Here is a 14,389-nt window from a genome sequence, read left to right as displayed (position 1 = left end):
TTTTGTTTCCTTTGCCTCCGGAGATACGTCTAGTACAGCCAACGTCAAAGAGGTTGCTGCCTGTTTTCTCCTCTAGGATTTTGATAGTTTCCTGTCTTACATTTAGGTCTTTCATCCATTTTGAGTTTATTTTTGTGTCTGGTGTAAGAAAGAGGTCTAGGTTTATTCTTCTGCATGTCACTGTCCAGTTTTCCCAACAACATTTGTTTAAGTGACTTTTTTTCCATTGCATTTCTTTCCTGCTTTGTCAAAAGGTTGGTTGGGCATACATTTGTGAGTCCATTTCTGGGTTCGGTATTCTGTTACATTGATCTATGTGTCTATTTTACATTAGGTCTACGTAGGCAACTCTAGAGTCTAACAGTTTTCAGACTTCCATTGTTTTTGATAACCTTGATACTTTTGACCAATATTTGTTAGGTTTTTTGTAGAATGATTCTCAGTTGGGATTTATTGGAATTATTATTATTATTATTATTATTGATCATTAGATTTATGTTATGTGTTTTTGGAAGAAAGGTCACAGAGGGAAAGTGCTCTATTCATCCCACCATGTCAAGGGTATAAATTATCAACATGACTTACCACAGTTGATGTTGGCTTTAATCACCTGGTTCAGGTAGTGTTTGTTGTGCTTTTCCAAGTAAACATCCTCGTTTTCCATAGGTACAGCTCGTATTTAAGGAGTGAGGAGTTATGATTTACCTCCTGTGAGCAAAGTATTTACATAAATTATTGAGAATTATTCTGTCAGGGTGAATTTTGCCTTTCTCTCCATCTTTTTGTTTATTCAATTATTTATTTATATCTGCATGGACTCATATTTTTTTCATACTTTTGTTAATAATCCGTTGCCACTTTATTTATGTTATTACTCAGATTGTTTCTGCTTCGACCACTGGAACTCCTTTAGTGGGTTCTTATTTCTTTTTGACGTACTCCAATATATTGTGTATGTGTGTGTCTGTGTGTGTCTGCACATGTTCATGCACTCACACAGAACTCCCTTCTTTTCTGGCATTTCGTGATCCTCCAGACTCATTCTGCATATTTCCTGCTCAGCCTCTAGAATCCTCCATTTTTCCAAAAAGACCCATTTCTATTTATTGGAGAATAGTATTGAACACCGAAATCTAGGTGCTAGATGAGCGCATATTATTGAGTTTCCATTGTTTGTAGGCCTTCACATCTGACAACAAGGAAAGATATGTGTGTATACTAACCCATGTATGTACACAGAGCTATGAATATTTCTACATGTAGCTATATTTAACTAAACATGAATCCATACTAATGTCTCGATATATTGCCACACGGACCATTCTAGCCTCCTTGTCTTTCTTGTCTATAAGCTCCCACCCTAACAGTAAGAAACCTTGTTCCACAATGCATCACCTCTTTACTTAGCTGTTAAATTCCAAGATACAAATGCTGGAGTATCAAAATTGCTAATGCATACATCTTGAAATGACTTTATCTATCAATATAAATACAGTGCTTATGTAATTTCTTTCGCCTTACCCTATGGATTCCATTTATTTTCAAAGTTGTGAGGGTTTTGTTTTGTTTTGTTTTGTTTTTCTTTTCCAGTTCCTTTCAATGACAACACGCTTTTCTTGGTGGTCCTAGCTGAATGTTGTGATTAATATTTTTTTTTTCAATGCTTATTTATTTTTTTGGGACAGAGAGAGACAGAGCATGAACAGGGGAGGGTCGGAGAGAGAGGGAGACACAGAATTGGAAACAGGCTCCAGGCTCTGAGCCATCAGCCCAGAGCCTGACGCGGGGCTCGAACTCACGGACCGCGAGATCGTGACCTGGCTGAAGTCGGACGCTTAACCGACTGCGCCACCCAGGCGCCCCTAGTATTTTTATTATAAAAAAGAATCCACATTATTCAGAATATTTTTATTTTCAATATGTCTTAGTTGATATCACATATATTCTGCATAATTGTCTTAAAATATCTACTTAGGATTCCGAGCATCTGGACAGCTCTGTCGGCTAAGTGTCCGATTCTTGATTTTGGCTCAGGTCATGATCTCACTGTTTGTGAGATGGAGCCCCTCATCAGATTCTGTGCTGGCTGTGCAAAGCCTGCTTGATATTCTGTTTCCCTCTCTGTCTGCCCCTCCCCCTCTCTTGCACACTGTCTCTCTTTCTCTCTCTCTTAAAACAAATTAAAAAAAACTAAAAAAACTAAAATAAATAAAATATCTATTTAGGATTCCACGTTATAGATGCACACATAACATTATCTCTGTAATTTTAATTATTTGACATATGTTGCTTTATTTTGTGAAACAATCATATACTTGCATCCTTGTTTGTACAAAAATAATCATTCCTATCTGAAAGACATATTATTAGAAGTGGAGTCACTATATAAATGTTCTTGTAATAAATATTATGATACATAGCATTACCTCATTTTCTAAGGGGATTATATTAATTTACACTAATGCATAGTGAACGAGATTGCCAGTCTCCATACAGTCTGGCTGAATTCTGCATAGGATTTTCTTTCTAAAATTTTTTTGGGCAAAACAAGGAAGTATATTGCCACTATATATTTAATTACAACCAATATCTGAACATTGTTGAATTTCTAATTTTTATATATTTCTCCAATTATCTTTTAAAGTTATTGTTGATAAAGGCTTTTTTTTTTTTTTAATTTTTTAACATTTATTTGTTGTTGAGAGACAGAGAGAGACAGAATGTGAGCAGGGAAGGGGCAGAGAGAGAGAGAGAGAGACACAGAATCCGATGTAAGTTCCAGGCTCCGGAATGTCAGTAAGAACCGGATGTGGGGCTTGAACTCACGAACCGCGAGATCATGACCTGAGCTAACGTCAGGCGCTTAACTGACTGAGCCACCCAGGCGTCCCGATAAAGACAATTTTTATAGAATGGAAATTGGCTTACAACTGTGGAAAATATTTTCTCAACTATTTCCTAGTTTGGGATATTGTTTTTAACATTTCTGGTTGTGAAGAATTGTTACAAGTATGTAATATACTCAAAAACCTTTACTCTTTAAGTCTTAGGCTCTGTGTCATGTTTGGACAGTCTCCAAAATATTTAAATATTTTAGTCTTTTTTTTTTTTAGTAATGTTAACATTTTAATTTTATTTTCATGGTGTTGTAGCAATTTTGAGATGATCATACAAAACTTTCAAAATCAGTTTTAATTTTCCAACGTTTCTATATTGAACAGATATTAATATCAAATCCAGATAAATAAAACACTATTAAAAGAATAAATAGTAGTCAATGAAATTGACAAATTTCTACTGTCATTTTATTTCCCTTAACTTTTAGTTTTTTATATTATTTTTGTAAAAAAATTAATGCTTATTTTTGAGAGAGAGGGACATAGCATGAGCGGGGGAGGGGCAGAGAGAGAGAGGGAGACACAGAATCCAAAGCAGGCTCCAGGGTCCGAACTGTCAGCACAGAGCCCAACGTGGGGCTTGAACCCAGGAGCTGTGAGATCATGACCTGAGCTGAAGTCTGATGCTTAACCGACTGGGCCACCCAGGTTCCCCTTTTATATTATTTTTGATTTTTTTTGAGAACACTGTGTTTTAAGCTTTCTTGTGATCACCAATACAGAGATACCATCACATGTAACTTAATTTGTTGTCTATTTGCAGCCTAAGCTAGACATCTTGAAATACACCCCCTAGTAAGCTGAACTCTTGGAAAGTTTTATTTGCTTGTTCAGTTTGGGTCAGAAGTTCTTTCATTCCGTGGTGTTTGTGTTTCGGTGTTGAAAGAAAATGTATGTAGCGTTTGATGGTAATTCAAAGCTGACCTCTAGAAACATAGGATGAGTTGGTAATAATTCACTTAATGGATATCCCAGTTAATCAGACAAAATTAATTTATAGTCTTTGGTGCAGAAAGAAATTCAGAGCGATAGAAGAAGCCAGTCCGCTTTTATAATAGTGTACTTTCATTGCACTGCAGTAACTCACCATCAATAGGTAGTCACATCTGATTAACATCCAGGATTTAGAGAGTGCTCTGCTCTCTCAACCCCAGCTTTCTCGGTAAATGAGAATCTTACACAGATTTGGCAAGTGTGAGAAGTAAGCCTGTATTAACCAAAGTACCTCGGTCGAAACAAAATTCTCAAGTCAACAGGTAGGTATTTTAAACCGTCTAGACCTTCTACCGCATGGCCCGCGAAATTCAAATGAATATAGAACACAGTTATTCTCCCACTTTATTCATCCCGTCCAACACCATTCCAATCCTTGTTATAATTCCTAATGTGCGGGTAGAGGGGCTTTTGTAACCTAGCCCCTTAGGTGCTTGGGCTTATGTCCCATGTGTGTGCCCTTCTTCCTGAATCAGCTGCACATTCCACTGGTTACACCACAGGAGTTTATCATTACCTATTCACGTCCCTCAGAATATCACTTCAAAAATGTCACTCTCCTCCTACTGACTTCCTTCTTTTCATATCACTTCCTTAAGCAAATCCAAAGAACCCAAATAACTTCCAGTGCATTTGTAATCTCCACCTCCTTTATTCTGAAGTGCTATATTCATCCACTTTATTTTTTTAATGTTTACTCATTTGTTTTTGAGAGACACAGCACACAAGAGAGGGGGAGGGATAGAGAGAGAGTGAGAGAGTCTGGAGCAGGCTCAGCACCGTCAGCACAGAGCCCGACAGGGGGCTCAAACTCACAATCCCTAAGATCATGACCTGAGCCAAAGTCAGATGCTCAAGTGACTGAGCCACCCAGGTGCCCCACTATTTATCCCCTTTAAATTCATTTGTCAATTCTTATATGACTTCCTGTGCCTACAGTCAAGACTATCTCTAGCCCTTGCCCTTGGCCGGGCAATACAAACTCTGGCTAAATTCATGTGTTTGATAACCCCATCCCTTATACCCTGGGAGCTATTGTGACTGTAATCAATGTGTAACTATGCTGAAAGTGATCTGTAGAAATTCACAATCATCAGACTGAATTGAGTCACCAATTCTGTCCAATAATTGTTAGATATTTCCTTACTCTGTTTACTCCTCAACACTTCATATCTTGCCTGTTTTTGTCCAGACTCCAAGACAGCTTTCCCCTGCCCACACCTTTCCGTTGATAACCTAAACTTCACTGAGAAAAATTCATGCGCCTGCTACCTTCCCACATACGTGCCCATAGACTCTAGTTTCTCTCATGTTATTATGGTTATGGTTATGCTTGTGGTTGGAGCATTCCTCGCTGCTGTTAAGAGCCTGCTCCTCCGCTGGATAATTTGTCTTTACATCCTTGCCCATTTCAATCTATTCTCAGCACAGCAACCAGAGAAATCTGCTAATAAGGCAATCAGATCATGCTGTTACATCACAATATCGATGAGTGGATAGAGGAGAAATTCTTGTTTATTCATCAATGATCTATTTTCTCCTGAAACCTAATTGCCTCATTGTCAGTGACCCTGTAACAATGCGCTGCAATTGGTCAATACCATGGATGCACCCTGCATCTTATCTACTAGATCTTTTCTACTTCTGAAATAAAGAGAAAAGTCAAATTCTCTATTCTCATCACAGCATTCTTTATATATGTGTATATAAAAGACATTTATTTATTTATTTATTTATGTGCAACTTGCCTATTTCTGTTCTCCAGTCCTGTCCAATCACGGGGATTCCAAAGGTCTGAGTTCATCTTTTCCTATGTCTTAAGATCTTTGCTCCTATCCCTGCAGCGTGCTGACAAGACTCCCATCCTCGTGGATCTGATTGACTTTATTTCTCAAGCCTGGCTACTCTCTTCTCCTCTCATTGGCTTTCTTCTTGAACAGTTCCATCCCTGTCCCTAGCCTCAATTACCATCTATAAATAATACTTCTCTTTAGCCATTCTCTCCACAGAGCCTCTGATCTACCTATTACAACAGTTTCCATATTTGGGTGAGTCATAGCTAACCCAGCCTGTCTGAAACTCAACTCTTTTCCTTAAAGCCAACTCTTCTGTTTCTTATTGTAACGAGAGGCATCACCATCTATAAATTTGCTCAAAATAGCAACAGAGTTATTATCTTTAACACTTCCCTCTCAGTGTTCACATCCAAACAACGTGCTGCGGTTTCTGCATCGAAAATGCTCACATCCGTCTGCTTTATTTGCTCCACACTAATCCTGTCTTAGGACAGACATTGGACACCTGGGTGGCTCAGCAGTTAAGCACCCGACCCTTGATTTAGGCTGAGAGTTCGGGAGACTGATCCCCTTGTCGTGCTGTGCACAGATAACACAGGCCTGCTTAGAATTCTCTCTCTCCCTCTATCTCTGCCTCTCTCTCAAAATAAATAAATGTTAAAAGATAAAAAACAACAACAAACAAATACCACCATCACTCACCTAAATTCCTTTGGCACGCTCAACACCCATCTCATGGCCTCAAGTCTTTCCCTTATTCTGCTCCTGGCTCACCCTGCATCCGGAATGATCTATCTTTAACCAAAATATAGGAAAGTTATTTTCTTTGTATTTACATTTGACAAAAAGGAGACACTCATTAATTATTTCTAGGAGGAATTAACTGATCTTTTTCTCAGCCAGTAAATATAAAAAAATATTAATCTAAAGAAAGTATTTTCAAGGTACTTAAATATCTAAATAGCTTTCACAAGAAAATACATTTATTGTATGATTTTACATGCAGAATCAGGATTAGAAAGTAAAAGTTATAAATAAGAAAATTTCATTTGAATATATATTAAAAATTTTTTTTAACGTTTATTTATTTTTGAGACAGAGAGAGACAGAGCATGAATGGGGGAGGGTCAGAGATAGGGGGAGACACAGAATCTGAAACAGGCTCCAGGCTCTGAGCTGTCAGCACAGAGCCCGACCCGGGGCTCGAACCCATGGACTGCGAGATCATGACGTGAGCCAAAGTCAGATGCCCAACTGACTGAGCCACCCAGGTACCCCTCATTTGAATATATTGAAGTACTTTTTTTTTAATGTTTATTTTTGAGAGAGAGACAGAGTGTGAGCAGGAGAGAGGCAGAGAGAGGGAGACATGGAATCTGAAGCAGGCTCCAAGCTCCAAGATGTCAGCACAGAGCCCAATGTGGGGCTTGAACCCACCAACTGCAAGATCATAATCTGAGCCGAAAATTGGAGACTCAAATGACTGAGACACCCAGGCACCCCTGAAGTACTTTCTGATGGTCAGAAGTGTCTAGACATAGAAAGTCTTAGCTCATGGGAGAGTAGCTCTCAAATCAGAGGCTGGGCTGTTACAATGCAGAAATAACGTAGAGGCGATTCAGTTATATGGTCAGTCTCATCAGCATTTCAGAAAATTGTGCTGCATTGCAAATGGTTTGGAGGCATTGAAAATGGTCAAGGATCACTTATATAATGGTATTCAAAATCTAAATTTGGTTTTGGCAAAGATGACAGTGTGATCTTAATCTGCGCATATGGAGAAATGGTACCAGGACCCCTTGATGGCTTATATTAATATTAGACCTCACTATGTGACAGCATCAGTGGGAATAGGAGCCCTCGTGTGATTAAATTTGTAGTAAGACATCTCCAAGACATTCATAGTTGAATTGTGATTTCCATGCTCTGGAAATTATCTTTGAGGAGAGTGTTTTACCCTTTCCCAGATGATGGAAGATGTAAATCCAGTAGCATCATAAGCTTCATATGTTGCTATCAATGCAGTTACCTAGGGAACAAGCTCAGAGCCTAGCCCTACGCTTATGGGTTTAATGCTCCATGGTAGTTGTCTATCAATTCTTTATAATTTTGTCTTTGAGTTTGTGTTTTTTACCTTAATATGATATAAAACTGGAGCATGTATGAGGGACTGGGAGCTTCAGTTCAGGTTCAGTCCCAATGATCATTGTCTCCTTGCTTTGGCTTCTCATCTACTTCTTCCTTCTTGTTCATATTCCGGGACGACTATTGCCCTCCACCTGGGGGCATGAGGTGGACACATTCTTCTGACATCTTCTGGCTTGCAGAGGAGACCTGATCTCCAGGAATGGTGGGGGTCAGGCTTGCAGCCCATAGCATCTCTGGGCAGATCGAAGCAATGGACAAACTATCCTAGGCTGATAGGACCATCCACGATGCATTTGATGGACAACTTGACTATGACTTCCCACCAATTTACAATCCAAGTATAGATAGCATTAGGATGGGAAGTTATGATGTCTTGAGGTCACCTTTCTACCATGTGTGGAGACACTAGGAAGTTTTTTTTTTTTAACATTTATTTATTTTTGAGAGACCGAGAGAGACAGAGCATGAGTGGGGAAGGAATAGAGAGAGAGAGAGGGAGACACAGAATCCAAAGCAGGCTCCAGGCTCTGAGCTGTCAGCACAGAGCCTGATGTGGGGCTTGAACCCATGAACTGTGAGATCATGACCTGAGCCGAAGGCAGATGCTCAACTGACTGAGCCACTCAGGTGCCCAAGAAGTTTTAACATATTAAAACAACAACATATTCTGTAAGGAAAGAAATAGTTAAGCATCAGAAATGTGTAACACTTTCATGCTTGAGTTTGACATAAATGTATAAATATGTATTTTAATCAGTGTTTTAGCCAGACACCTTCAAACATTTTCTGGTACTTTTATACCGTGATCCTAGGCTATTTATTTCCGTACTTCATGTTTTGCAATGATGTTATTCCACAGTAAGACAGTGTCAGGTTAATTGCACTGATGGCTTCTGCTATTTCAAGTCTTTAGAAGGTTATTCCAGTACATAAAGTGAATAGTTGTCTCCCAGGTGCTGAGACTAATATGATAAACTCCAACTTCTTGTATCTGTTTAAAAATATTTTAAAAATATTAACCTTTAATTCACATTGCTACAGATTATTTTTGTTTCTAAGGGCCCAATGATACTGCCTCTCTATTGCTCCTACCCTCATTTGTAACGCTTAAAAGCCCTGGGATGTCTCCTATGAATGCAAATAAACCAGAATTTGTCTGAATATGATGCATGCCAGTAACTTCCTGTGAAATACTAACTGATGAAATTTCAAGTGCCCAACCACTTTTTTGGTCCATTACCCCTCGGGACTAATTCATGGAAATTAAGTGATACATTAACTTATAGGTCAAAGTCAAATGTGCCGCCCCAGGCAGGAATTTTTGCTCAAATTTGCCATTCTGCTTGGAATAAACTTCTTACACTTCATCAGACTGAGTCCAACTTCTCCAAGCTCTGTGCGGTTTGACAACATATCCTCTAAGGTAATAGACTGTCCCAAACAGAGAACCATGTGCTGCGGTTTCCCCAAGAAACCCTTGTTGCTACAAGAGCCTTGTGTTGTAAACAGTGGGCTTCCCATCAACCCACGACCTATAAAGATTTTCTCCAAATCAGGGTCAGGTAACTAGGTTTGGGACAGTTTAGTTTATGTAGACATTGCCTGTCTTATAATTTTATTATGGTGACACTTTCCAAAGATATCTACAGCTATGGACATGTGAAATGAGAAAGCAAACATAGGTTAGCTAAGACTCTCAGGATATTTAGTATGAAAACAAATGATCTTTTTGACTTAAGAGTGATTAAGATATACCTCAGGAGTATTTTCTAAAAGGTGAACACATTTAAAATCATAGAAGGGACATGTGACTACCCATAAAAGTAAACAAATGCCAATATTGTAAGATATCTTAGTGTCCATTTATAACTCAGAGCCCTATTCTCTTCCATGTAGATAACTACATTTTCCTAAATTGTATTTCTTTTTTTTAAACGTTTTAACATTTATTTATTATTGAGAGACAGAGAGACACAGAGCATGAGCAGGGGAGGGGCAGAGAGAGAGGGAGACACAGAATCCGAAGCAGGCTCCAGGCTCTGAGCTGTCAGCACAGAGCCCGACAAGGGGCTTGAACTCACAAACTGAGAGATCATGACCTGAGCCGAAGTTGGTCACCCAATGAGTGGAGCCACCCAGGTGCCCCATGTATTCCTTTGCTTTAAGTCCTGAGTCAAATTTGACTGCTTTACAATGGTATAGGATACGATTCTCACAGACATCCTTCAGATAAGGGCCTGCTAATTCCAATTATTGGTGATTCTTCCCCTCTGCAAATTCAGACTTCTCTGGGGCCTTTCTTTAAGGTTGGCGGGGTTTCTACTCTTGTTTCAATGTTCGTTGTGCATCTTTCTCTGCCCTGGCTAAATCTCCTTGTAGTTTTCAACTCTTATCCTTCTTGAAATTGACCACAAACCTTTAATTTGTTGAATCTCTACACGCCACATTCGATTCGCTTGGATGAACCTGCGATTTATTCAGTCGCACATGACTGAATAAATTTTTCAGGAGGATGGTAATAAGTTACATCATATGCCTTTGATTCCTTGCGTCAAATCCTCTCGGGCCAGGTCTGAGTTCAGCTGAAACTGTGGTGAAGTTTCCTAGATGCAGACTCAGGGTAAGAGCATCCTACTGAATGGGCATTTGTTTCTAAGAACCATCTCCAACATTCCAATGAAACATAATCAGCAAATTACAGACACAGTGTGAAAATGAGAAGACAATTCTTTGTCAGTAAATGCCTCAGTTTCCTTTTCTGCATGTGGGTAGTCCTAAGAGGCATTATGTGCAGGCGCAATTAAGGTGGTAAACATGGGACTCTTAGAGCCATCTCACTCACTTTTAATGCACCAATAAGGTGCACTTAAGGTCACACCTCTTGCTTCTAGTGACTGCCAACACAGACAGGAGAAATAAGCCCAGGCCTGGTTACTAGTTGCGTTAGTTCAATGTATCTTGAACAGTCTGTTTATGGATTGATGCTGTTCCAATCCTCAACAGGAAAAGAGAAGATTTAAACGTTACTAGGAAGGGAAAATACTCCCAATGGTTAAAATGGTGAACAGTATATAGTGGTTGACTCCTTTCTATTTCTATGGATCAACAAATGGTTTGAGATAAGCATATGCATGGACTTCTGGGATGTGTCAAATAACGTGGCTATTTGGTCAGGGGCTTGGAAAGAGCCAAATTAATGAAGGTCTGAGATAAAGGAAGAGGCATGTGGCTGGAGATGAAATGTGGGTATAGAGAGGGTAACTATGAGGTCTCAAATTAATGTGTATTGGAAGCACTGAAGAGTAGAAACTCAACCATTAAGTTGTCATCCTGGCCAGAAGGTGTCAGCCAAACTGTCTTTGGCCATCCCAGTGTTTACAGATAGGTTAAAAAATGGAGTAGCCATGATGGCAGAGATGATGTATGAGCCATCTAGCCAAGGTTAACCCTTACCAAAGCTAATCTGTTGATCATCACAACTATCCCCTGAGGAAACCAAATAGTCACCGAGTGGCAGAGTGGTTTGGAACCCTTCAAACCTGGATTTGTACAAAGGATTTCATATATATCCCATAAATGTGAGTTTGTTTTTCTCTGGTTTTACCCCGATGTGTAGGCCTAAAGGAAGCCTAAAGTACTATGAGGCATACCATTGCCTCAGTAAGGGGATGCACTTGATGCTGAAGGAGGTACATAGAGTGTTTGTTGCATAGATATGTTGTCCACTGGAAGTTAACCTAATAGAACATTGGAAAGGCCTATAAAAAGCTCAGCTAGGGCACTATCACACCCTTAAGGTAGAGATAATGCTTCCAGAAAATGGTGTACGCGCTGAGCCAATGTTCTATATACGCTGCTGTGAGTCTCAAAAGTAAGAATACATGGCACCAGGGATAAAGAAGTGGAAGGCAAGGTGACCATTCTCAACACCCTTCCTGTGATTGACCTGTAGATAATGTTTTGCTTTCTTTTCTCGCAGTTGTAATCTTTATGGGATTAGTCTCCAGAGGAAAGTATGCGCGTAAGGGCAATCAGAACATTTTCCAGAGTCTGAAGTTACAACTATTTGGTTAATTTCATCTTCTCATGACAGTGAAAGAGCAGGCAAAAATAATAATAACAATTAATTAACTAATTAAAGACTTAGTATACTAATGGAGGAAGTTAACTCTGATTATCATCAGGACCCAGAGTTGCTACTGCATAAGGGAGTCTGAGAGAAGAATGTTTGTAACGAAGGGTGTTTATTCACTGGAGCATTTTCAGGTGATTCCAAGGCTGACAATCACTGTAAAAATAAAATCCTTAGCCATGGCCTGATGTGAGCAAGGCAACCATGGCTCTGACTGCTCATGGATAAGGGTCTGTTTCTTCCCACCAGAGAAACTAGACCAGTTGAAATACTGAATACATTTGAAGAAGTGAGATGATGCATATCACTTATGGCCTTGGGACCCTTTGCTGTGGCAGAGACTAGAGAAAATTTGAATGCATCTCTTACATTGAAAAAAATAATGCATCATCACGTTTAAAAAGTAAGTATCGATGTAGACACACTACAGAACACAAACAGATTTGGACAGTGACAGGGATGGACTGTACTGGAGACTTTGGGGTTCCTTCTCATAGCCCCATGGTCCCCAGATAAGGCTGTATGTAGTTCAGTCCATGTGAGGTTGGATTCAGCTGACTGTCTTTTGCTTCAGGAACGTATTGTGCATTTTCCTCCTTTCCTGCCTTAGTGTTTTCTCTGAACACATAGTAATCCACTTGCCTGTGCAAAAGCAAAGCCCAAAAAGGATGAGGACGTAATGTCTCTCACAGGCAACGCCCAACGAAAGGAGATGAGAGCTGGTGGATAAATGCCTCAGTACTCCATGTGCAGGTAAAGAATATCGAGAAGCATTCTGTAGCAATCTCAGTAACATATCTTTGCATTAGATTGTCCTCTTTTCTGGCTCATTCTCTTGCTTCCTGGGATGACTTCTCAAATCACCCAGCTGCTACCAAGTTCATTTCTGAGGTACAGGTTTTAGCCAACACTAATTACTACTCCAAATAGGCGGCTTTAATTTATTTTTATACCATATGTTTTCACTCTTACGTAGATCCTGAGAAACTGAACAGAAGACCATAGGGGAGGGGAAGGAAAAAAAAAGTTAGAGAGGGAGGGAGCCAAGGCATAAGAGACTCTTAAAAACTGAGAACAAACTGAGGGTTGATGGGTGTGGGAAGGAGGGGAGGGTGGGTGAGGGGCATGGAGGAGGGCACCTGCTGGGATGAGCACTGGGTGTTGTATGGAAGCCAATTTGACTATAAATTTAATATTAAAAAAAAAAAGAAAATGATGCTTGCTTTTATTTTTAATGATTTGCCCCATATTTAGGAAAATAATATTTTAAAAAAATGTGTTTGGGGCACCTGGATGGCTCAGGTGGTTAGGTATCTGACTTTGGCTCAGGTCATGATCTCACGGCTCATGAGTTTGAACCCCACATCAGGCTCTCTTTTGTGGGCACAGAGTCTGCTTCAGATGCTCTGTCTCCCTCTCACTCTGCCCTCCCCCACTCACCCATACACACACTCTCTCTCTGTCTCTTAAAAATAAATAAACATTTAAAAAAATGTGTTTCATATCCAGTTGTTTCATTCATAATATATTCGTCCTACCACTTTTCTTTCATTGTAAAGAATATCAAATGTTTTTTTTTGGGAATGAGACGCTACATAACACATAAATTAAATTAAAATAAATATATAAATAATGAATTAAATTAAATTAAATTAAATTAAATTAAATTAAATTAAAAAATATGTTGGTCCTGGAACATATTTGTTTTAAAGTATATATAGTTATGTATATATCTGTTTCTCCTTCCCAATTTTAAATTCCTTGAGTTTAGGGGCATAGATCATTTATCTTTTTTTCTATTAAATTGTCAGGCAATGCAATTTTCTTGACGTCAAATTCAGTTCATGTGCCCTCCATTTTAAAACAGCTCTGACAAAAGTAAGGCAAATCCAACATGCTGAAAATCCTTAGTAAAATCCAAAATAGCATGGTTAAATGCTTGGGTTTAAACATTATAAATCCATACTGAAATTACTTGTAAAAGGAAGCAATATTATATGCCCCAATTGAAAAATAACACCAACAAGAAACTTGGGAAAAAAGTAGAAATATTTAAAAATGTTCATAGAATGAACCATTTCCTGTAGAACATGATACAATTCTAGAATACCAATAGCTCTAGAGAAGTTCTCACTGATAAAATACAACAAAACACTTAAACTTACTGCCTAGTTGAAGCTAAACCTTCTACATTTTCAGCTGTTGGTCTTGACATAATTAGGATGAAGGAATAAAATTAAACTTACCTATGAAACTACTTTTCTCATCCCGTAATTGTGTTAGTTGCTAGAGAAAAGCAATAGCCTGGCTTCTAATCACTTAAATGAGGCAAATCTAACATACTTGGTCTAACCATCTTAAGCTGAACAGAGATGAAACTATGGAAAACAAAACAAAACAAAACAAAACACAAAAACACGAAG

This window comes from Leopardus geoffroyi, chromosome A2 (assembly GCF_018350155.1).
Source record: "Leopardus geoffroyi isolate Oge1 chromosome A2, O.geoffroyi_Oge1_pat1.0, whole genome shotgun sequence".
Classification (NCBI taxonomy): Eukaryota; Metazoa; Chordata; class Mammalia; order Carnivora; family Felidae; genus Leopardus; species Leopardus geoffroyi.
The sequence above is the reverse complement of the archived record's forward strand: the minus strand, read 5'-3'. Positions refer to the sequence as shown.